This window comes from Castor canadensis, chromosome 3 (assembly GCF_047511655.1).
Source record: "Castor canadensis chromosome 3, mCasCan1.hap1v2, whole genome shotgun sequence".
NCBI lineage: Eukaryota > Metazoa > Chordata > Mammalia > Rodentia > Castoridae > Castor > Castor canadensis.
This window is the reverse complement of record NC_133388.1, coordinates 122,120,367-122,143,016: the sequence shown is the minus strand read 5'-3', so window position 1 is coordinate 122,143,016 and position 22,650 is coordinate 122,120,367. Positions and strand designations below refer to the sequence as shown.

Sequence of the window (22,650 nt, the reverse complement as noted above, 5' to 3'; positions counted from 1 at the left end):
ATGTGCATACAAGGCTTGGGTCATTTCTCCCCTCTGCCCCCACCCCCTCCCTTACCACCCACTCCACCCCCTCCCTCTCCCCCCCACCCCCTCAATATCCAACAGAAACTATTTTGCCTTAATCTCTAATTTTGTTGAAAAGAGAGTATAAGCAATAATAGGAGGGAACAAATGTTTTTGCTGGTTGAGATAAGGATAGCCAAACAGGGATTTGGCTCACATTAATTTCCTGTGCGTGTGTGTTACCTTCTAGGTTAATTCTTTTTGATCTAACCTTTTCTCTAGTTCCTGGTCCCCTTTTCCTATTGGCCTCAGTTGCTTTTAAGGTATCTGCTTTAGTTTCTCTGCGTTAAGGGCAACAAATGCTAGCTAATTTTTTAGGTGTGTTACCTATCCTCACCCCTCCTTTGTGTGCTCTCGCTTTTATCATGTGCTCAAAGTCCAATCCCCTTGTTGTGTTTGCCCTTGATCTAATGTCCGCATATGAGGATTTTTGGTCTTTTGGGCCAGGCTAACCTCATTCAGAATGATGTTCTCCAATTCCATCCATTTACCAGCGAATGATAACATTTCATTCTTCTTCATGGCTGCATAAAATTCCATTGTGTACAGATACCACATTTACAGCAGAAATAAATTTGACTCCTGTCATGTAGTTACAGAAAAATCAGCTCATCTGTAAGTTCACAGCGTTGGAATACCCAGTGGCTTCTCCTCCACGACACCTTTGTAGACCTGTGCATATGCATTTGGGTCCTGTGGGATGATGCCTCCAGATGAGACTTTGGTCTGGCTTTCTGTCTGATATTGTTTCCAAAGCTGTGAACCAGGTTATAGGAAAAGAGGGTGGATAGTCTTGTTTTCAGCCAAGAACTGAAAATACTCTACCAGACAAGCATGTACATAAGGAAACCCAATCTTTGATTCCTTTCAAAAGAAAGAAACATTAAATTCTTGCTTTCAAGACCATTCTATTTTTTCTTTTGAAACATAGGAGTAAATGAACTTCAGGTGCTTTGCCAGCAGTAGAGGCATTGCTGAGAAGGCAGCACATTTTAGAGGTGAATAAGCATTTGCAAGGTGCCCAGTGGTATGGAAACTCACCCTGGCTACCAAGGTCACACTGGTGTCCCAATGTCTCTCCCCCAGCCCCCTGAAATAGGGGACTTGCTGGGGAAAACACTCATGTAAGATCACTTACTTCACACCTAACTAGGATTCTCGGAGTTGAGAGACCCACTCCTATGCAGGCTCTGTTAACACCCATCTGAAGTTTACATGAAAATCCTCTGAGCCAGTTTCTTGGTTCCTAAGATGGGAATACTAACACCTGCTCAGTGTATATGTCCCAAATATGTGGGCATATTGAGTTCATGTGAAAATACCTTTTCAGCAATACAGTGCACTCCCTACTTTTTTTTTTCTGTGAGGAAGGAGGTAATGACTTTCACTAGAAGTGAGGTAGGAGAATTGAGGAAAGTCATGGAGACTGGTGAAAGCTTCCACTTGGATGCCCAGGTGAGTTCTGGGCAGGACTGCAGCAACCCCCCCTGGGAATGGAGACCATGGTTTGTGTGACAAGTTTCATCTGACTGGGAGACATACAATCAAGTGTTGTCTGGGGTAGTGGGAAAAATTAGATGCATTGACAAGGGAAGAGTTAAAATGATGATCTGGGAGTCTTAGCTGAACAAGGAAAGGGTTGAAGAAAGGGGAAGATCTGACAGATTTTAGAGCTCAGAAGTGTTAGTAAGATGTAATACCACGTGCAAAAGAGAGTCAATTAGCAAGATAGGCAAGGGTAGGCAGGGTGACAAGCTGGAGTTTAAAATGTAAGAGATAAAAGATATCTAGGGATCTAAGCATGGCAAAGGGCTGTAGGGAGGATGAGGAGAACGGCTGGGAGGACCACATAGGTGTGGGGTCCTTAGCCTGAGAACTTAGGTGAAGAGAATGAGAGCGGTGTGAAAGGCTTTCCTCAAAGAATATGGGTGAGTTGCCAGATCTGGGGCTGGCCATGGGGAGGATGAAAGCCTGTGGGTGGTAGAGACATGGAAGGACAGGGCAGACTGTCTGGAAAGACTGGAGAAGAAGGCTAAGGCTGATTCAGGGGAAGGATGCCCACAAAATAGATTGGCCTGGATGGTCACTCAGATTTAAAATTTGATACGAAAAATATAAAAACTTGTCGCTTTACATATATGTACAATCACCCTGCTGGCCATGTAAAACGTGGTTTGAGACCTGTTGCTTTGAGAACTCTTCAATGTTTGTGGAATTACCTTAGCCTTGGCATCCCCCAGGAGCTCCAGTAGGCACTTATTCATGGTTTGTGAATAGGCTGATTGTCCTTGAAAGATTCTTGGTCTTTTTGCTGCTGTTTGGTACCTGGATTTATCAGGGATTGTCTGTCTTGATCCAGCTGATCTGTGATTTCAGAAGTTCAACTGTTGTCCCACAGTTTCTCTTCTTTCAGACAGAAGCTTTAAAAACAGGTTTTAAAATATTTTATTAAAAAATTAAAACCTATTTTTAAATTGACACATAAGAACTGTATATGTTCAAGGCTGTACAGGGCAATATTTCAATGCACGTATAGCATAATTATCAAGACCAGATTTTTGAAGGTTATAATTTAATTCCCTCAACTGACTAGCTCTTCCACACCATTGCAAAATTCCAGCTTTAGAAAAATGCAACAAAAGAGTGAGATTCCCTGTGGACATGGAGTGCCCCACTCCGCTGTTTACATGAGTGTTTTCCCCAGCAATTCCCCTATTTCAGGGGGCTGGAGGAGAGACATTGGGATACCAAAAATCAAAGGTGCTTTGGGGTGAGGAATAGTCTCAAGTTGGTAACTCCTGTTTACAGTTGTTCTCTTTTTGAACACCAGAGGGCGACACAGTAATACTGAATAGCAGGTCTGCCTTACTTTGGGACTGAATTGAGCATTTGTTCATTTGAAAATTTTGCTTAGGCTTCTAAGAAAGTTTCAGAGAAGGCTTTTTGGAGCCACTTGCTGGATGTCCAGGCCCACAAACTTGAGACAGAAGAAGTACTTGTCACTCGCCTCCTCCTGAGATGGTCCAGTTCTGGTCAGTTATCTGGGGGTGGGGTGGGGAGAGGGTTGGACTGTGTCCCAGGTAAAAGCTACCTTGGTCAGGGATCCAGTTTCTTACTTACAGGGCCAATCCTTTAAACTCGTTCCACTTCATATCTGAAAAGGACATCTGGCTCTGAGAGAATGGAGAAGGTGCCCAGGAGGAAGGTCAAAGAGTTGCAGAGGTCCTGAGGTTTTTGCCCCAATACCAGTTGAGTTTTAGTGACAGGGGCCACTTGACTAGTCTGTGTATCTGTGGTCTTGGAACTGCTTCCCTCTGATGGCAGAGCATTTATAGTTTCTGGATCAATCCAGAAAACTTTTTAACAGTTTCCCAGAAGGCACAGGAATAGAACTGTTGGGGAGCACGGGAGGCATAACAGGTAGTGAGGGCCCTGTTGAGGGAGCAGTGAGGTTGATTTCCAGAGGATCCCTGAGGCCTATGAGAGGGACCTGCATGGGACAGGTGTCTACCTGATGCAGGTAGCAGGAGAAGAAACCACAGCATTCTAATCTTGTGTTTCTGGAATCTGGAACCCAGGGGAATAGGGATGATTGTGAAAGAACTTCCACCAGATTACACAACTCATTCTGAAGGGGGTCTTTCTACTCCTACCCCCTGAGAAAGACAGCTCAGCTTTAGCCACACAATGACACTCAGCAAGACTGTTCTTAGTAATGGCATGTGCAGAGCAGCACAGAACACTTACCCTGCAGGGTAGAAAGCCTTGCACATAAAATGCTGTGCTAATGGATTGCTTGCAATTTAGTGAGTTCTGACTGTTCATTTGAGAAAGACTATCTGTAAAAGACAGGGCAATGTCACTGCCATTATCTCCATGAACAAGTTGAAAGGCACTACTGTGAAGATCCACTGAGGACACCAGAGATTTGTGCAAGGCCCCGATGTACAGTGGGCACAGGAGGGAGACAGAGAACCATACTGCTTCCCAGACCAGTAAGTACTGGGGGGCGGCAGGTCATGGCCATGGGTACCAATCACATAAGAAGGGATTCCAATTGTCACAATTCTCTTGCTCAATTCAGCCTTTTTTTTTTCAATTTAACAAGATATGGAAGAACAACTTGGTGGCAGAGCACTTGAATTCCAGTTCCAGCTCTTAGCTCCTCATAAATTTTTTTCTTTTGTTCCCATTCAGGGAATCGGTTATCTTAATATCATTTTAAATTTTTTTAGCAAAATAATGGGTTTCATTATGGCATTTCCATACATGTATACAACATACTTTGATCATATTTACCTCATTACCCTTTATGAGCCCCTCTCTCCCCTCCTACTCCCTCTCACACCAAATAGCAAGTAGTCCTCTTTGTACATTCATGTCTTTTTATTTGTTTTTAAGTGTAGATTCTGCATCTGAGGGAAAACATGTGATATTAGTCTTTTTGACTCTGTTTTATCTTGCTTAACATCCATTCCAATTCCATTCTTTTTCCTGCGAATGACTTAATTTCATTCTCCTTTATGGGTGAATACTACACCATTGTGTATATATACCATAATTTCTTTATCCATTTATCCATTGTTAGGCACCTAGGCTGGTTCTGTAACTTGATCAATTTAGATTGTTCACCCTTGGGCTAAGTCACATGCCCACATTTAACTCGTTATCTCTTTCTTAAATGGGCATGAAATATCAAATAATGTATATGACTTATGAAAACACTTAGGAAATTATCAAGTGTGATGTAGTACAGTTTCGATCTCAAGAGGAAATCTTTAGCATTTCCTTCTCTTTTCAATACAGTTCTATTACCTGGGCTGGGTTGAAGCTCCATTTGAAAGGCGACTCATTTAGAGTTAAGATGAAGATATGTCTTCAGGCCAATCTCGTTAATCTACTACCAAAAAAAGATTGAAATTTTTTAGTTTCTGTGTACTCTTCCTTTTGTAGGTCACTTGGGTACAATCGTATGGCGATTTGCAGAATGATCTCTTTGTAATCGAAATCTTATTAAAATAAACTTTTGCCCTGAGCAAGGAGTCTTTTCCTTGTTTTTGTCTTCTATCTTTCTTACTTGACTAACATAAGAGACATCTTGTGCTAGTGTGAACAAGGAACAAACTATTGGCAAAAGCACAGGTCAAGGTTCTGTTTACAGACATTTTGTCAAATAAACACATCTGTTAGACCCAAAGTCGTCTTGGTTTATTACAGCAATTGCTTACTCTAAGTAAGCAACAAGGTGTTTAAATTTCACACATGTGAAATATATATTACGTTTCCTAGCAGGGGACAAAGGTTCAATCAATATTTCTTCAGCAACACAGTTCTCAGATTTAGATATTTACTTAACAAATAGATACTGTCCTTGACACCACTATTGCAAAGACCTCATTAGTGAACATGCTTATTGTTTAAAGCCATTACTCCACGTTTTTGTTGAGCTTTAATTTATATACCACCTGTCTCAGTTACAGATTGGTAAGCAAGGAAATACAGCAGGCAGAAGTGCCCTAGAATTTCTAGAAGCAAAGCTCTGCAAAGAGTTAGAGCTTTAGCTATTGAGTCAGCCAGCCTGCTTTCAAAGCCCAAGTTCATTGTTTACTGGCTAGTGACTTTGGGAAATTCATTTCAACCTCTCCTGTCTTATGTTCTTCATTTATAAAACTAGCATATAAAGTCACCTAATTTATTCTTTCTGTTTTAAAGTAGTATAAACAGGCGTTATTCAGGAACAATTAATTACATAGGGGAAAGGAGACTTCAGTATAGAACTGAGCTCCATTCTGAGTACAGTATGAGTAGAGGTGGGGCCAGCAGATGTAAAATTGCTAAAAAAGGGTAGGGAGGATTCTGGTTAAATAGGCCTAATAGAATTCTTGATGAAGGCAGGTCAGGGTGATTGGATACCAAGGGTGGGAGATGATGAATTTGATGATATGTTGAGGGCATCTGAGATTGAGGCAGGAGATTTTCTCTGAACTGACTTAGCACAACTTGCCTGACAACTGGGTAATGCAGGCCAGACCTAGGGCTATGCCAAGGTGGAGGCCTCAAGGATAAAGCCTGACTTAAGTTCAGTCAAGGAGTCTTTGTCAATAGTATTGTCAAGTAGAATTGTGCTATCATTTTGAGACAAGACAGTTTTAAAAGAGAAATTATATTATTTTACCACTTTATACTTTTGTAGTGCTTAAATGAGATAATCTTGTTAAAAATAATTGTTGCTGTCATCTCTACCACCACTACCACTATCATTGCCGTCATCATCACCGCCACCTCTGAATCCCCACAACACCTAGTATGGTGCCTTGCACTACATGACAATGGGAGCAATGTCCATTTGTATAATTCATTCAAAATAGTAATGAGCTATAGACTTGGGATGAACTCTACCAGGATTTCATATTCAAATTCTAAAGCACTTCCAGCATACTATGTTCTTACTTGGGAGGCAAAGAGAGAATAACTTCTTAACCGGTGCCCAGAGTAACCCTAGAAAACAATCAGTGTTTATGAAAGTTTCTACAACAATTCTCCACACATTGTAGTAGGTATTTTGTGAAAAGTCTGAGAGAAAAAGTTTAGTATTTTGTTACTGTTCTACAAAGGAGATTAAGACTTTCAAAAGGTGAACTAGATAGCATTTGTTGCCCTCAATGCAGAGAAACTAAAGCAGACACTTTAAAACAACTGAGGCCAATAGGAGAAGGGGACCAGGAACTAGAGAAAAAGTTAGTTTGAGAAGAATTAACCTAGAAGATAACACACACGCACAGGAAATCAATGTGAGTCAATGCCCCGTATAGCTATCCTTATCTCAGCCAGCAAAAACCCTTGTTCCTTCCTGTTATTGCTTATACTCTCTCTACAACAAAATTAGAAATAAGGGCAAAATAGTTTCTGCCGGGTAGCGAGGGGGGTGAGGGGGAAAGGGAGGGGGTGGGGGAGAAGGAGGAGGCCTAGGAAGGGGGTAGAAATGACCCCAACATTGTATACACATATGAATAAAAGAAAAAAATAGAATAAAAAACCACAAAAAAAAGGTGTCTTGCTGAAAGTCTAAGAAACAGGAATGTTATTTTTGGATACTCCTTGAGTTAAACTGTGTGCAGTGAAATTTTATTTAGTGTTTAATCACATGGACGCTATTATCTTCAGTAAATGTTTTCTTAGGGAAAATCTGGCAATGGAAAATTCCTCCAGAGAGCTAGCTGGTCAGCAGGTGTTTTCCACATTGCTTAACTGAAGAGCTCTCTGGGTCAGCTCTCTCTGATGTGGGGTGCACAATGGCTCTCAACCTGGGCAGCTCTTTGGAATCACCCAGGGAACTTTAAAAAATATCTGAGCCTAGCCCCACTCTGCAAGAGTTTTCTTGGGATACTCAGGGTGGGCCCCAGCCATTGACATTCTTAAAATCTTCATTCTAGATTCTAGAGTGTTCCAATCTAGTTCTCCCCCATCCCCTTCTGTGGTTTTGTGCTTTCCATATATTTACAGATTTGGCCACATTAAAATTTCATACCCTTTGTAACTTCTCTTTTAAAAGGATATTTTTGACTTCACAAAAATTACAAAACATAATGGAAATTAACCAATTTTCTCCCCTGAAGTATATAAACATTTAATTTTACAGAAGAATTGCCAGAATTGATACACCACAAAGTGGCAGCTGACAGCTTCTTCAGTTTACACAATTAAGGAATAACTTGTCTTTTTCTCTTCAAAAGTCACTTAACACAGTGAATCTTGACCAGATTATTCATCCCTTTGAAGTTTACAAAATGATGACATGGAGCTAGGGATGGAGCGCAGTAGCAGAGCATTAGCCTGGCATGTACGCAGCCCTGGGTTCCATCCCAGCATCACACACACAAAATCACCAAGTGATGACATGGGTTCTGTATATTATAATAACAGAAGCAATTGTGTTAGACTTTTAGTCACTGTAACAAAATACCCAGACAATTTAAGAGAAGAAGGATTTATTTTAGTTTGTAGTTTTGGAGCATTCAGTTCATGGTCACCTGAACAGAACATCATGCAGATTCTTCCCCTCATTACAGCTGGGAAACAGAGAGGAAGGGACAGGAGCCGGGTATAACCCTCAAAGGCACACCCTCCAACTAGGCAGACCTCCTAAAGTTTCTACCACCTCCCAAAATAGTGCCATGAGTGGGAACCAAGCACTTAACACCGAAGACGTTTCATATTCAAACCATAACAATGAGATTGTAGAAGTAACAAAAGTAGTAACAGTAATCACAATAATACCTTAGTCATTGCGTTGGTCAGCTTTTGGATTAGGGAATATATGTTAGAGCTATGTGTCATTACACATCCCATGTTCAAAATAAGTAATGTTTGAGCATTCTGAGATACAAATTTTAAATGAAAGACCATGTGTCATAATCCTCATGTGTTAGGTTGTTTTGGTTGAATATTCAAGCACTTTGATGCCACTGCATCTTCTGTACTGGTGTACTAGTCCTTCTCACCGTAACCTTAACCATGTGTTGTAACTGAGAAGGGTATATAAAAGATTTTTATATGCCCCTAAGAGAGTGATGAAGACCCCATTAAATAGGACACACAAGGAAGATTAGCATTTAAACACTCTCCAAACACCAACATGGCTCTCTTTCCAATTAGCTACCTCACAGAGAGATCCCTTTATTTCAGTCTTGGTGTCCACGCTTCTAAGTTCTCTTCAAAGTTCAGTACTAGAGGTAGTAGGGTGCCTGTGTCCCAGGTGCAAAGCCCTGAGTTCAAATCCCAATACTGCCAAAAAATTTTAGCTGAAATAAAATGTGAACAATTTGTTTCACAATGCTTTTACATTTAGTGCTTTTCACATTAAAGAGTTGCTGCCACCAGTTATTCCCTTTAAGTAATCTCATTTGAAACTCAGTCCATTTGGAAATCTCACCTGCCTAAACAGAATATGATTCTATTGATCTCTGGCTGGATCTTCTGATGATGTATCTATTAGAAGCTCTACAGGCATGCAATAACATCCTATGTATGAGCTCATAGGGAGAATGCCCTTTTTATTTCTCTAATTTAAACACCTAGACTTTTCAGCACTCTCTTCCGACTGCTTGGAATATATCTGCTTTCACCAGCAATTTTTTTCTGGTTCTTTTCAAATATCTGCTCAGTTGTTTCTGTTTAGAGAGGCTGTGTCTGATCTTCCACCCTCTGATTTATATGGTCTCCTTGCATGTCTCCAGTCTCATTTTTATACTTACTTGAGTAACCATTCATGACTCTCTATCTCTTCTGGAAGTTTCTAACTCTGTGGCTCACAAATCCAGGCTCTGTGTCTGCTTTAGTTTATTACTATTATTTCTAGCACTTAGTTCAGTGCCTGGATCCAGTAGATGAATAGTGTGGATGAATATACAAATAAGAAACTGTGCTTTTTCTTTTAAGCAGCTACAGTTCCACTTCTGAGTTTTGCAATACTTGCTTTTTAAAGCTAAAAATTAGTGGCTTAAGAGGAATAATTAGTGATGCAGAAACAATGGGTTTTACTAAAAATATTTGTTCTTAAACTGAATTTGAAACATAAAATGTAATTTTTTTAAAAAGGTACCCAAATTCTCATCTTATTAGCACAACCAACTCAGCTCATGTATACTAATTACTAAACTCCTGTAATCCCAGCACTCAGGAAGCAGAGGTGGGAGGACCTCAAGTTTGAGGCTAGCCTAGGCTACACATTGAGACCATGTTTCAAAAAATAAGGTTTAGGGATATTGCTTATTGGTAGAGCATTTGCCTAGCATGTGCAAGACCCTAGGTTGATCCCCAGCAATGACAAAAAAAGAAAAAGGAAAAAAAGGAACTATGGGAACTATTTTTATTTCATTAAAGGTACTGTCATTAAGTTGAAATGATGTTGGAGCTTGAGTATATGGTTCCTAGGTCTCTTTAGGGTTTTTGTCCCCCTTTCCTCCTGTTTTTTTGCATGATGATGGCTGCTTCCTAAACTCTGGCTAGAAATCAGGATCTGTAAGAAATAGCATTTCTGTCTTTGGTATTTAAAAAACCAATGCCCTCTAGAGGTGAAAGTGTTCTGCAATGTTCACCAACATAGCCTTAGGCTTTGCTACCTGTCCAGCACAGCAACACCCAAACTCCACCTAAAGCCTTAGGGGCCAAATTCAGGAGTAGCTCCCGTCTCACTTACAGCTTTTTCAGTCAATAGGATCCTACTTGAAATGAGAGGAACTGTTTTCTCATGTGAATTTTCTATGCGAGTTTGGCCATTGTTCTTTCTAGAGATTAAACTACTGTGACTGTCTCCTTATGAAGATAAAAAAAAAAGTAGTTTGATTAATGAAGTGAGCTGTTAAAGTTTCCCCCTTATTAGTGCTACATGGGTTTTGTAGTAATTTTAAATCAAGAGTTTAATACTAGCCTTAGACCATAAAGAAATGAAACTAGAAAGAACCCAGTCTGCAGGTCAGGAGATGAGCATATTTTCTTAATGGAAAGACTGCTGGAAGCACTGTGGCAAGTTCCATAGTAGGGTTAGTTGAGCCAAGCACACCAGCTGACAGAGGAGGAAAAGTAGATGTGGCACATATTTTGGTGTCACTGGATGTACTGTAATAGCAAACTGTATAGTCATGCATGTTTTATTCTCTCTGTTATGTTTTCCAGAGGGATAACCAATTGGCTGACAGAGTAACAAATGAAAAGTAATCTAACTCCATTGACCTGCTTAACCTCACAGGGGAATGATGCAAAGGAGCAGCCGTTTGCTTTGAAACAGTGGAACAGGTATGGTATAGTTCCTTTCCTTGTCACCTTCTTCTATTTCTCTGTACATCCATCTTCCAGACCACTTGAAAACAGCAAGTTGTTCCTGTTTAAGAACAGAAGTGGAACCATAGGAACAGGTACTGTGGGTTATTAAGTAACATTCTGAATTGCCCATCTTCAGGCTGCTGTTACTGTAAGTAGTGCACAGTTAAGGGACAACTGCTTTCAAATAGCAAATACTCATGCTAGGAAGAACGATTACTTTAAATATAGGATTAAAAATTTTGGATTTGTGTTTAGCTTTAAGATATTTTATTTGGATTATGGGTACTTTGTGCCTCTAGATTTCTGTGGAGGAATCGGAAGCAATAATAACATGGTGAGGTATGTTGGTTTCCCCAATGGCAGCCACTAAAAGTGTATTTGTTGTGTTTAATGAACTAAGATCCCTGTTCAATTTATTTTCTCAGTCATGAAGGGACCTGCTAAGAAAGGCATAGTTTGATTTGTTTTCTGTTTTCCAAAGTTCACATAATAGATATATGTGAGGCTTCTTTTTCCTTGAAAGGAAAACTTGATTTAAACATGAAAATTGTAAAATAGCATTCCGAGGACCCCTGGAGTGAAAGTTTTAGAATTATTTGTTTGAGTCGATGCCCATCACTACCAGGGTACTGTGCCTTCTTTCAGTTATAGCTATGGTCTAGAAACAGGTGCACAGCGTACATTTGGTGGTGACTATATAGTGCTCAATGCTTTAAGAAATTATGATGGCGATGGTGTGGTGATGCAACTAGAAACTAATTGAAGGTTAAGAATACTAGGTATCATCTACTGGATGATCAAAGTTAAGCTACTTAATTACTTTGCATGGCAGTTTTTCCCATTAGATGACTTGTCGATGAGGGACTGTGAACAGATAATAAAGGCTTACATTTTGTATAGAAATACTAGAATTCAAAAGACTACAGAAAAGAATTCATAATGAATTAAATAAAGTTATGGCTCCATTATTTACTTAAGGTTATTTAGGAAGAGTTTTTAATAGGATGTTTTGACTACTACTCTGTAGGAGTATGTTTCAGGGTATAATAACTATTTTCATAAAAGGCTTCTATGTATCGCTCTATTGAATTTGAGACTAAATGTCATCTCAATCAATAACATACAGAGTCTGGTTCCTATCTCTGCAAGGAGACAGAAGTATGTTGCTGCTGCCGATGCACAAAGCAAACCTGCAGTCCTTCCCTTCATGTTGTAGAACCAGTCAACCGCTAACCACCCTGGCCAACTATTGGCAAATTATCTTTTCCTTATGTTCTAATAGGATGCACACGAACCTTTAAAAAAGTACCTTAATTCAAGAACATTATTGATCTAAAGAAAAATCTTTGGGCATACAGCAAAGAAGACATGAAACGTAATAAACTATACCTACCCTAAAGCAAAAGTCAACTACTAGATTTCACTTCGCAGAAATAAATTATAACATAATTACATTTCTAAAGAAGCAATGATTTGAAGAAATGTGTAAATCAAAGGAAAAGCTGGTTACTGTGTCTTCGTGAGCATGACTTTCTATGTATGTGAGAAGTGGAATCTGCCTTCCTTTTTTCCATTGGAAAGAAGAACTCATAGGAGCGTGAACCTGGGTCAGTGAAGCATAAATCCTCCTTTATTCCCTGCCCCACTTAAACTAAGTGCAAGAGGTTTCTTTGTTCTACTTCAAATAGGTATATGAAGTCCATCCACTGTACACCCTCACCTTAATCACCTTCATTCACCCTCTCTCCTCCCACAAGCCCCCCCCCCCCACTGTACCTATTTTATAGTCCTGTCTTTCATTATTAATATTGAAGTCAGTGTTCCAAGGATTTCTCAATGTGTCTCTGCTGTGAGCCCACTTTACTTTGCTCTTCTTCCATTGCTCTCCTTTACCCTTTTACCTCCCACCCTCATTTTTCAACAGTTTTCAATACATATTCTTATATCCTCTACCTTCACAGATGTTATGTTTTATGATACTGTTGATGCTCTGTCATTCTCTTTTACCTTCCCTTCTTCCCCAAGTTCCATAGAGTAGTTCCACTGTTACAAACATGTTCTACATATGAGTTTGTATATGATCATGCTTGTTTTTGTGTATATGTTTATCTTTTGCATCTCTCTTCCACATAGGAGAGAAAATATGTGGCCTTTGCCTTTCTGAGCCTGGCTTACTTCACTTAACATGATGCCCTCCAATTGCATCCATATACTTTCCAACCACGTCATTATTCTTTAGGGCTAAGTAAAACTGTTATGTATATGTACCACATTTTCTTGATACATTCATCAGTTAGGACATCAGGGTTGTTTCCATAGCACAGCTATTGTGAATAGTGCTACGATGAACATCAGTGTACAGATATATCTATTGTATCCTAGCATAAGTTCCTTTGGGTATACACCCAGGAGTGGTATCACTGAATTACATGGCAGTTCTGTCTTTAGCCTTTTGAGGAATCTCCATACTGCTTTCCATAATGGTTGTACTAATTTACATTCCCAAAAGCAGTGTATAAGGGTTCCTGTTTCACCACATCCTCGCCAGCATTTATTGTTATTACCATTGATTATGGCCATTCTAACTGGGGTAAGATGAAATCTAAGTGCTGTTTTGATTTGCATCCGTTTTATAACCAGGGAAGTTAAAGACTTCCTCATGTATTTACCGGCCATTTGTACCTCTTTCTTTGAGAATTCCCTGTTTAATTCATTTGCCAATTTCTTCATTGGGATGTTGATTCTTTGGGGTCTGAGTTTTTTGAGTTCCCTGTAGATTCTGGATATTATTGAATAGCTGGCAAAGATTTTCTCCTATTCTGTGGGCTGTTTCATGACTGTAGTGACTATTTCTTTTGCCATGCAGAAGCTTTTTAGTTTGATGCAGTCCCATTTGTTCATTCTTTATCCTAAGTATTAGGCCTTTTGAGTTCTGCTTATGAAGTAGTTCTTTATGCTTATCTATTCCAATGTATTTCCTACTACTTTCTGCAGTTGTTTCAAAGTTTCAGGCCTTATATTAAGGTTTTTGATCCACTTTGCATTGATTTTGGTTCAGAGTGAGAGGCAGGGATCTAGTTTCAGTCTTCTACATGTTGATATCCAGTTTTCCCATCAACATTTGTTGAAGAGGCTGTCTTTTCTCTAGTGTGGTTTTGGGCTCCTTTGTTGAAGATCAGTTGACTGTAGCTGCATGAGTTTATGTCTGGGTCTTCTATTCTAATCCATTGGTCTTTCTGTTTTTGTGCCAATACCATGCTGTTTTTATTGCTATGTCTCTATAGCATAGTTTGAAGTCAGGTATTGTGATACCTCCATCATTGGACTTTTTTTTTCTTTTTTTTTATTTTATTATTCATATGTGCATACAAAGCTTGGGTCATTTCTCCCCCCTGCCCCCACCCCCTCCCTTACCACCCACTCTGCCCCCTCCCTCACCCCTCCCACCCCCTCAATACCCGGCAGAAACTATTTTGCCCTTATTTCTGATTTTGTTGTAGAGAGAGTATAAGCAATAATAGGAAGGAACAAGGGTTTTTGCTGGTTGAGATAAGGATAGCTATACAGGGAGTTGACTCACATTGATTTCCTGTGCGTGGGTGTTACCTTCTAGGTTAATTCTTTTTGATCTCACCTTTTCTCTAGTTCCTGGTCCCCTTTTCCTATTGGCCTCAGTTGCATTTAAAGTATCTGCTTTAGTTTCTCTGCGTTAAGGGCAACAAATGCTAGCTAATTTTTTTAGGTGTCTTACCTATCCTCACCCCTCCCTTGTGTGCTCTCGCTTTTATCATGTGCTCAAAGTCCAATGTCCACATATGAGGGAGAACATACGATTTTTGGTCTTTTGGGCCAGGCTAATGATGTTCTCCATTTCCATCCATTTACCAGCGAATGATAACATTTCGTTCTTCTTCATGGCTGCATAAATTTCCATTGTGTATGGATACCACATTTTCTTAATCCATTCATCGGTGGTGGGGCATCTTGGCTGTTTCCATAACTTGGCTATTGTGAATAGTGCCGCAATAAACATGGGTGTGCAGGTGCCTCTGGAGTAACCTGTGTCACAGTCTTTTGGGTATATCCCCAAGAGTGGTATTGCTGGATCAAGTGGTAGATCAATGTTTAGCTTTTTGAGTAGCCTCCAAATTTTTTTCCAGAGTGGTTGTACTAGTTTACATTCCCACCACCAGTGTAAGAGGGTTCCTTTTTCCCCGCATCCTCGCCAATACCTGTTGTTGGTGGTGTTGCTGATGATGGCTATTCTAACAGGGGTGAGGTGGAATCTTAGTGTGGTTTTAATTTGCATTTCCTTTATTGCTAGAGATGGTGAGCATTTTTTCATGTGTTTTTTGGCCATTTGAATTTCTTCTTTTGAGAAAGTTCTGTTTAGTTCACTTGCCCATTTCTTTATTGGTTCATTAGTTTTGGGAGAATTTAGTTTTTTAAGTTCCCTATATATTCTGGTTATCAGTCCTTTGTGTGATGTGTAGCTGGCAAATATTTTGTCCCACTCTGTGGGTGTTCTCTTCAGTTTAGAGACCATTTCTTTTGATGAACAGAAGCTTTTTAGTTTTATGAGGTCCCATTTATCTATGTTATCTCTTAGTTGCTGTGCTGCTGGGGTTTCACTGAGAAAGTTCTTACCTATACCTACTAACTCCAGAGTATTTCCTACTCTTTCCTGTATCATCTTTAGAGTTTGTGGTCTGATATTTAGATCCTTGATCCATTTTGAGTTAATCTTGGTATAGGGTGATATACATGGATCTAGTTTCAGTTTTTTGCAGACTGCTAACCAGTTTTCCCAGCAGTTTTTGTTGAAGAGGCTGCTATTTCTCCATCGTATATTTTTAGCGCCTTTGTCAAAGACAAGTTGGTTATAGTTGTGTGGCTTCATATCTGGGTCCTCTATTCTGTTCCACTGGTCTTCATGTCTGTTTTTGTGCCAGTACCATGCTGTTTTTATTGTTATTGCTTTGTAATACAGTTTGGGGTCAGGTATCGTGATACCTCCTGCATTGTTCTTTTGACTGAGTATTGCCTTGGCTATTCGTGGCCTCTTGTGTTCCATATAAATTTCATGGTAGATTTTTCAATCTCTTTAATGAATGTCATTGGGATTTTGATGGGAATTACATTAAACATATAGATTACTTTTGGGAGTATAGACATTTTTACTATGTTGATTCTACTAATCCATGAGCATGGGAGATCTCTCCACTTTCTATAGTCTTCCTCAATCTCTTTCTTCAGAAGTTTATAGTTTTCCTTGTAGAGGTCATTCACATCGTTTGTTAGGTTTGCACCTAGGTATTTGATTTTTCTGAGGCTATTGTAAATGGAATTGTTTTCATACATTCTTTTTCAGTTTGCTCATTGTTTGTGTATAGAAATGCTAATGATTTTTCTATGTTGATTTTATATCCTGCTACCTTGCTATAGCTATTGATGATGTCCAGAAGCTTCTGAGATTTTTTTGGGTTTTTAAGGTATAGGATCATGTCATCTGCAAATAGGGATATTTTGACAGTTTCTTTACCTATTTGTATTCCTTTTATTCCTTCTTCTTGCCTAATTGCTCTGGCTAGGAATTCCAGTACTATGTTGAGTAGGAATGGAGATAGTGGGCATCCTTGTCTGGTTCCTGATTTTAGAGGGAATGGTTTCAGTTTTTCTCCATTAAGTACAATGCTGGCTGTAGGTTTGTCATATATAGCTTTTATAATGTTGAGGTACTTTCCTTCTATTCCTAGTTTTCTTAGAGCTTTTATCATGAAATGGTGTTGGATCTTATCAAAGGCTTTTTCTGCATCTATTGAGATGATCAAGTGGTTTTTGTCTTTGCTTCTGTTAATGTGGTTTATTATGTTTATTGATTTTCATATGTTGAACCACCCCTGCATCCCTGGGATGAAGCCTACTTGGTCGAGGTGAATAATCTTTTTGATGTGTTGTTGAATTCAGTTTGCCATTATTTTGTTGAGGATTTTTAAGTCTATGTTCATTCAGGAGATTGGCCTATAGTTCTCCTTTTTGGAGGTGTCTTTGCCTGGTTTTGGAATAAGTGTAATACTGGCTTCATAAAATGTGTTTGGCAGTTTTCCTTCCCTTTCTATTTCATGGAACAGTTTAAGAAGGGTTGGTATCAGTTCTTTAAAGGTCTGATAGAATTCAGCAGAGAATCCATCAGACTTTTCTTTTTGGGGAGACTCTTGATTGCTGCTTTAATTTCATTTTGTGTTCAGGTGATTAATTTCCTCTTGGATCAGTTTTGGATGATCATATGTATCTAGAAATCTGTCCATTTCTTTAGGATTTTCAAATTTATTTTAATATACGTTCTCGAAGTAGTCTCTGATGATTTCCTGGACTTCCATGGTGTTTATTGTTATCTCCCCTTTTGCCTTCCTGATTCTACTAATTTGGGTTTTTTCTCTCCTCATTTTAGTCAGGTTTGCCAGGAGTCTATCAATCTTGTTTATTTTTTCAAAGAACCAACTTTTTGTTTCATTAATAATTTGTATGGTTTTTTTGGTTTCTATTTCGTTGATTTCAGCTCTTACTTTTATTCTTTCTCTCCTACTACTTGTTTTGGGATTTGCTTGTTCTTGTTTTTCTAGGAGTTTGAGATGTATCATTAGGTCATTGATTTGGGATCTTTCAGTCTTTTTAATATATGCACTCATGGCTATAAACTTTCCTCGCAGGACTGCCTTAGCTGTTTCCCATAGGTTCCGGTAGGTTGTGTTTTCATTTTCATTGACTTCCAGGAACTTTTTAATTTCCTCTTTTATTTCATCAATGATCCATTGTTCATTAAGTAATGAGTTATTTAGTTTCCAGCTGTTTGCATGTTTTTTGTCTTTACTTTTGTTGTTGAGTTCTACTTTTACTGCATTGTGATCAGATAGTATGCATGGTATAATTTCTATTTTCTTATATTTGCTGAGGCTTGCTTTGTGTCCTAGGATATGATCTATTTTGGAGAAGGTTCCATGGGCTGCTGAGAAGAATGTATATTGTGTAGAAGTTGGATGAAATGTTCTGTAGACATCAAGTAGGTCCATTTGATCTATTGTATATTTTAGATCTTGGATTTCTTTATTGATTTTTTGTTTGGATGACCTATCTATTGATGATAATGGGGTGTTAAAGTCTCCCACAACCACTGTGTTAGCGTTAATATATGCTTTTAGGCCTTTCAGGGTATGTTTGATGAAATTGGGTGCGTTGACATTGGGTGCGTACAGATTGATGATTATTATTTCCTTTTGGTCTATTTCCCCTTTTATTAGTATGGAATGTCCTTCTTTATCTCGTTTGATCAATGTAGGTTTGAAGTCTACTTTGTCAGAGATAAGTATTGCTACTCCTGCCTGTTTTCCAGGGCCATTGGCTTGGTAAATCTTCTTCCAGCCTTTCATCCTAAGCCTATGCTTATTTCTGTCAGTGAGATGGGTCTCCTGTAAGCAACAAATTGTTGGATCTTCCTTTTTAATCCATTTTGTCAAGTGGTGCCTTTTGATGGGTGAATTAAGTCCGTTAACATTAAGTGTTAGTACTGATAGGTATGTGGTGATTCCTGTCATTTAGTTGTCTTAGTTGTTTGAAGGTTTGATTGTGTGTACCTAAGTTGAGGTTACTCTCTACTGTCTTGCTTTTTCTTTTCCTGTAGTTTGGTGCTGCCTGTCTTCTCATTGTTAAATTGGGTTTCACTTTCTGTGTGCAGAATCCCTTGAAGAATCTTTTGTAATGGTGGCTTTGTGGTCACATATTGTTTTAGTTTCTGCTTATTATGAAAGACTTTTATTGCTCCATCTATTTTGAATGATAGTTTTGCTGGGTAGAGTATCCTGGGGTTGAAGTTATTTTCATTCAGTGCCCGGAAGATCTCAGCCCACGCTCTTCTTGCTTTTAATGTTTCTGTTGAGAAGTCTGCTGTGATTTTGAAGTGTTTACCTTTTTATGTTACTTGTTTTTTCTCTCTTACAGCCTTCAATATTCTTTCCCTAGTTTCTGAACTTGTTGTTTTAATAATGATATGTTGTGGGGTAGTTCTATTTTGATGTGGTCTGTTTGGTGTCCTGGAGGCCTCTTGCATCTTTATGGGAATATCTTTCTCTAGATTTGGGAAATTTTCTGTTATTATTTTATTGAGTATATTATGCATTCCCTTTGCTTGCACCTCTTCTCCTTCTTCGATGCCCATGATTCTCAAGTTTGGTCTTTTGATGGAATCGGTGAGTTCTTGCATTTTCTTTTCACAGGTCTTGAGTTGTTTAATTAATAGTTCTTCAGTTTTTCCTTTAATTACCATTTCATCTTCAAGTTCTGAGATTCTGTCTTCTGTTTGTTCTGTTCTGCTGGATTGGCCTTCCGTTTTGTTTTGCAGTTCTGTTTCATTCTTTTTTCTGAGGTTTCCCATATCCTGCGTGGTTTCCTCTTTAATGTTGTCTATTTTTGTCCTGAGTTCATTTATCTGTTTATTCATCATGTTCTCTCTTTCACTTTGGTGTTTATACAATGCTTCTATGGTTTCCTTTATTTCTTCTTTTGCTTTTTCAAATTCTGTATTTTTGTTGTCTTGGAATTTCTTGAGTGTCTCCTGTACATTTTGGTTGACCCTATCCAGTATCATCTCTATAAAATTCTCATTGAGTACCTGTAGTATGTCATTGGGTCCTTTGGCATAATTTATCTTCATTTTGTTGGAGTCTGGATCTGAGCATCTGTTTTCTTCATTCCCCTCTGGTTCCTGTACTAATTTTTTGCTGTGGGGAAACTGGTTTCCCAGTTTTTTCTGTCTTCCCATCATTGTCTTTGGTGTTGTTACTGTCCCTGTACTGTGTGCAATTAAGTATTTTCTAGCTTGTAATAATAACAATGGTAATATTTAGAATGGAAGAGTGAGCAGAGATGGAAAGCAAGAAGTTAAAGGAAAGGGAAAAGCAAATAAACAGACAAGAAGGAGAAAACAGAACAAGGAATCAGACAAGAAAGTCTCAAAGGTATAAACAGGGAACATTAGTGTACTAATTGGCAGTAAGCTGAACAGACATTAGAGAGACAGAGAGAGGATTGAAAATAAAAAATAAAAAAAAGATAAGAATAAAAATAAAAAAACAGGTAAGTGAAAGAAATATCTATATGTAAAAATAAAATAAAATAAAATGAAATGAAAAATAGAAAATTTAAAAAAAAACCAAAAAACCAAAAAACTTTCAAGTTCAAATGCAATGAAGTTTCCATCTTAATAATTTGAGTGTCCGTCTCAGTCTCCAATCCTAGAGATGGTGCCTCAGATGTTGTTCTGTAGTTGTCTCATCAAAGGGGACGCATGAAGTAGAACAAAACTACACACACACACACACACACACAAAAACCCCACCAAGTGTCCCAAGTTCAAATGCAATACAGTTTTAGTAAGTTTTTCAGCATGCAGGTGGAATTCGGTTGTTCTCTCATCAAAGGTAGGGAGAAAAAGAGAAAAAAAGAAAAAAAAAAACAAAAGTAAAAGAGTCTGGAGACAGTTCTGAGAATGGTATCTGCAGGTGTGGCTTGCCTGCCCACTGCTGTCAGCCTGCTGTTGCTGGAGGCGTTATTTATGCAGATCTCTGGGGTGAGCTTAGCACTCACCTGGCCCTGCAGGCGTTGTTTACTCAGAGTTTTCCTGTGAGCCTCTGCTACAAGCTTTCCCCTTTCCAAGCACTGGGAAAGGTGACACTGCACCCGCGTTCTCAGGCCTGCGTGAGAACAGTTCTTGTGGGAAGTGGGTCTTCCCCCTCTCCTGTGCAGTTTTCCTCCCACTGCCACTTTTACAAGCTTTCCTGCTCCTGATTACTGGGCGGTGCTGCTGCTCCTGCCAGCCACCACGTTTGTTTACAGCTCATGTGGGAAGTGGGTCTTCCCTCCTCTCCTGTGGAGTTTTCCTCCCTCCGCCACTCTCACAAGCTTTCCTGCTCCTGGTTACTGGGCACGCGCCCCCGCTCCCGCCAGAGCCTCTCCGGCCCACCTGGCTTTTTTATTTACAGTCCCAGGAAGGATTCCCTTCCCCCAATCTTCGGCGCTCAGTGTGCCCCACCCTCTTTCCCACGTGTCTTTATTGTTCTTATTGCTTATTACTTAGTTTCTCTTTTTTCCCCGGGTGGGGGTCGGTCTGTCTGGGGGCTATGCTGATCTGGCCCAGGGTTGTCTGTGGGAGTACCGCAGTACCGCCAAGCTCACCTGGTCCATGTGTTCCCAAGCCATCTGGGCACGGGCAACTGGCGGCCCGGGGGCCCTCCTTGTTTCTCCATTTAATGTGAAGTGGAGATTCTCTGCACTGGCTGGAGGTGTGGAGGGGTCAAAGTTTTGCCTCTTCTCAGTGATTTTGCCTGCAAAGTGTGTCTCTAGTGTCTCTCCAAGATTTCACTATAGGAGGGTCGCTTTCTGCTTCCTCCCTCTAGCTGCCATCTTCTGGAAAAGATCCATCATTGGACTTTTTGCTCAGAATTGCTTTGGCTATTTGAGGACTTTTGCGTTTCCATATATATTTTAGGACTGATTTTTCTATTTCTGTGCAGAATGTCATTGGAATTTTGATAGGGATTGCATTGAACATGTAGAGTGTTTTGGTAATATGACTATTTTCACAATGTTGATTCTACCAATCCACAAGCATGGAAGATCTTTCCATCTCCTGATGTCTTCTTTGATTTCTCTGTTCAGTGGTTCATAGTTTTCATTGAAAAGGTCTTTGGTTTCCTTTGTTAGATTTATTCCAAAGTATTTTATTATTTTTGAGGCTATTGTAAATGGGATTGTTTCCCTGATTTCTTTTGCAATCTTTTCATTGTTGGCATAGAGGAAAGCTATTGATTTCTGTATGTTAATTTTGTATCCTACTAATTTGCCAAAAGAGTTTATGATTCCTAATAGTTTTTTGGTAGAGTTTTTAGGGTCTTTTACATATAGGATCATGTCATCCGCAAATAAGGATAGTTTGACTTCTTCCTTCCTTATTTGAATACCTTTTATTTCTTGTTCTTGTCTTATTGCTCTGGCTAGAAATTCCAAAAATATTGAATGGAAGTGGGGAAAGTAGTCATCTCTGATTGTTCCTGACTTTAGTGGGAATGGTTTCAGTTTTTCTCCATTTAGTATAACACTGGCTATAAGTTTGTCATATATAATTCTGGCAGAAGTTCTTAAACACTGTGTAATCCATGCATGCCTCTACTTTCTCCTAAGTCTCCTTCAAGAACTCCTTCTTAGTCTACACACGGGTTCAATGAATGCTCAGAAACTTGCCATTGGATAGCTGGACAAAGTGGTACATGTCTTCATCCAGCTATATGGGAGGCCAAGATTTGGAAGATCATGGTACATGCTAGCCTGGGCAAAATGTGAGGTACTATTTCAAAAATAACCAGAAAAAAAAGACCTGGAGGCATGGCTTAAGAGATAGAGCACATGCCTAGCAAGCATGAAGCCCTGAATTTAAGCTCCAGTATCACAAAAAAAAAAGAAGAAGAAGAAGAAGGAAACTTGCCATCATAGCCATTAGATCCTGTTATATCCTCTTGTGGCCTCTTACGCTAGATGCAGATGCAGAGGCCCCTTGTGATCCATGGAAGTTACCATGGATACCATGGAAGGCTGCATTGTCTCAGTGTTACCATCATCCAGAGTTCTTATAAGGAGGAATTAAATAGTAGTTGTGAACTTTATTTGTGAATTGTGAAGCATCTACAAATATCAAATATTATTCAAGAACAGGCTTTA

The 22,650-nt window shown here is 39.3% G+C and overlaps 1 protein-coding gene across 2 annotated transcripts in view; it reads left to right on the top strand.

Moving 5' to 3' along the window:
* Dnajc5b (DnaJ heat shock protein family (Hsp40) member C5 beta) overlaps nucleotides 1–22,650 on the top strand; it is an 89,831-nt gene that overhangs the window by 12,185 nt on the left and 54,996 nt on the right. The window contains exons 1-2 of one of the 2 annotated variants that reach the window (XM_020186805.2): nucleotides 2,979–3,095; nucleotides 10,738–10,857. The gene's annotated coding sequence lies outside the window, so the exon portion shown is untranslated. Of the gene's footprint in view, nucleotides 1–2,978; nucleotides 3,096–10,737; nucleotides 10,858–22,650 lie in introns of those variants that run through there. The other variant, XM_074066938.1, reaches the window with a different exon arrangement.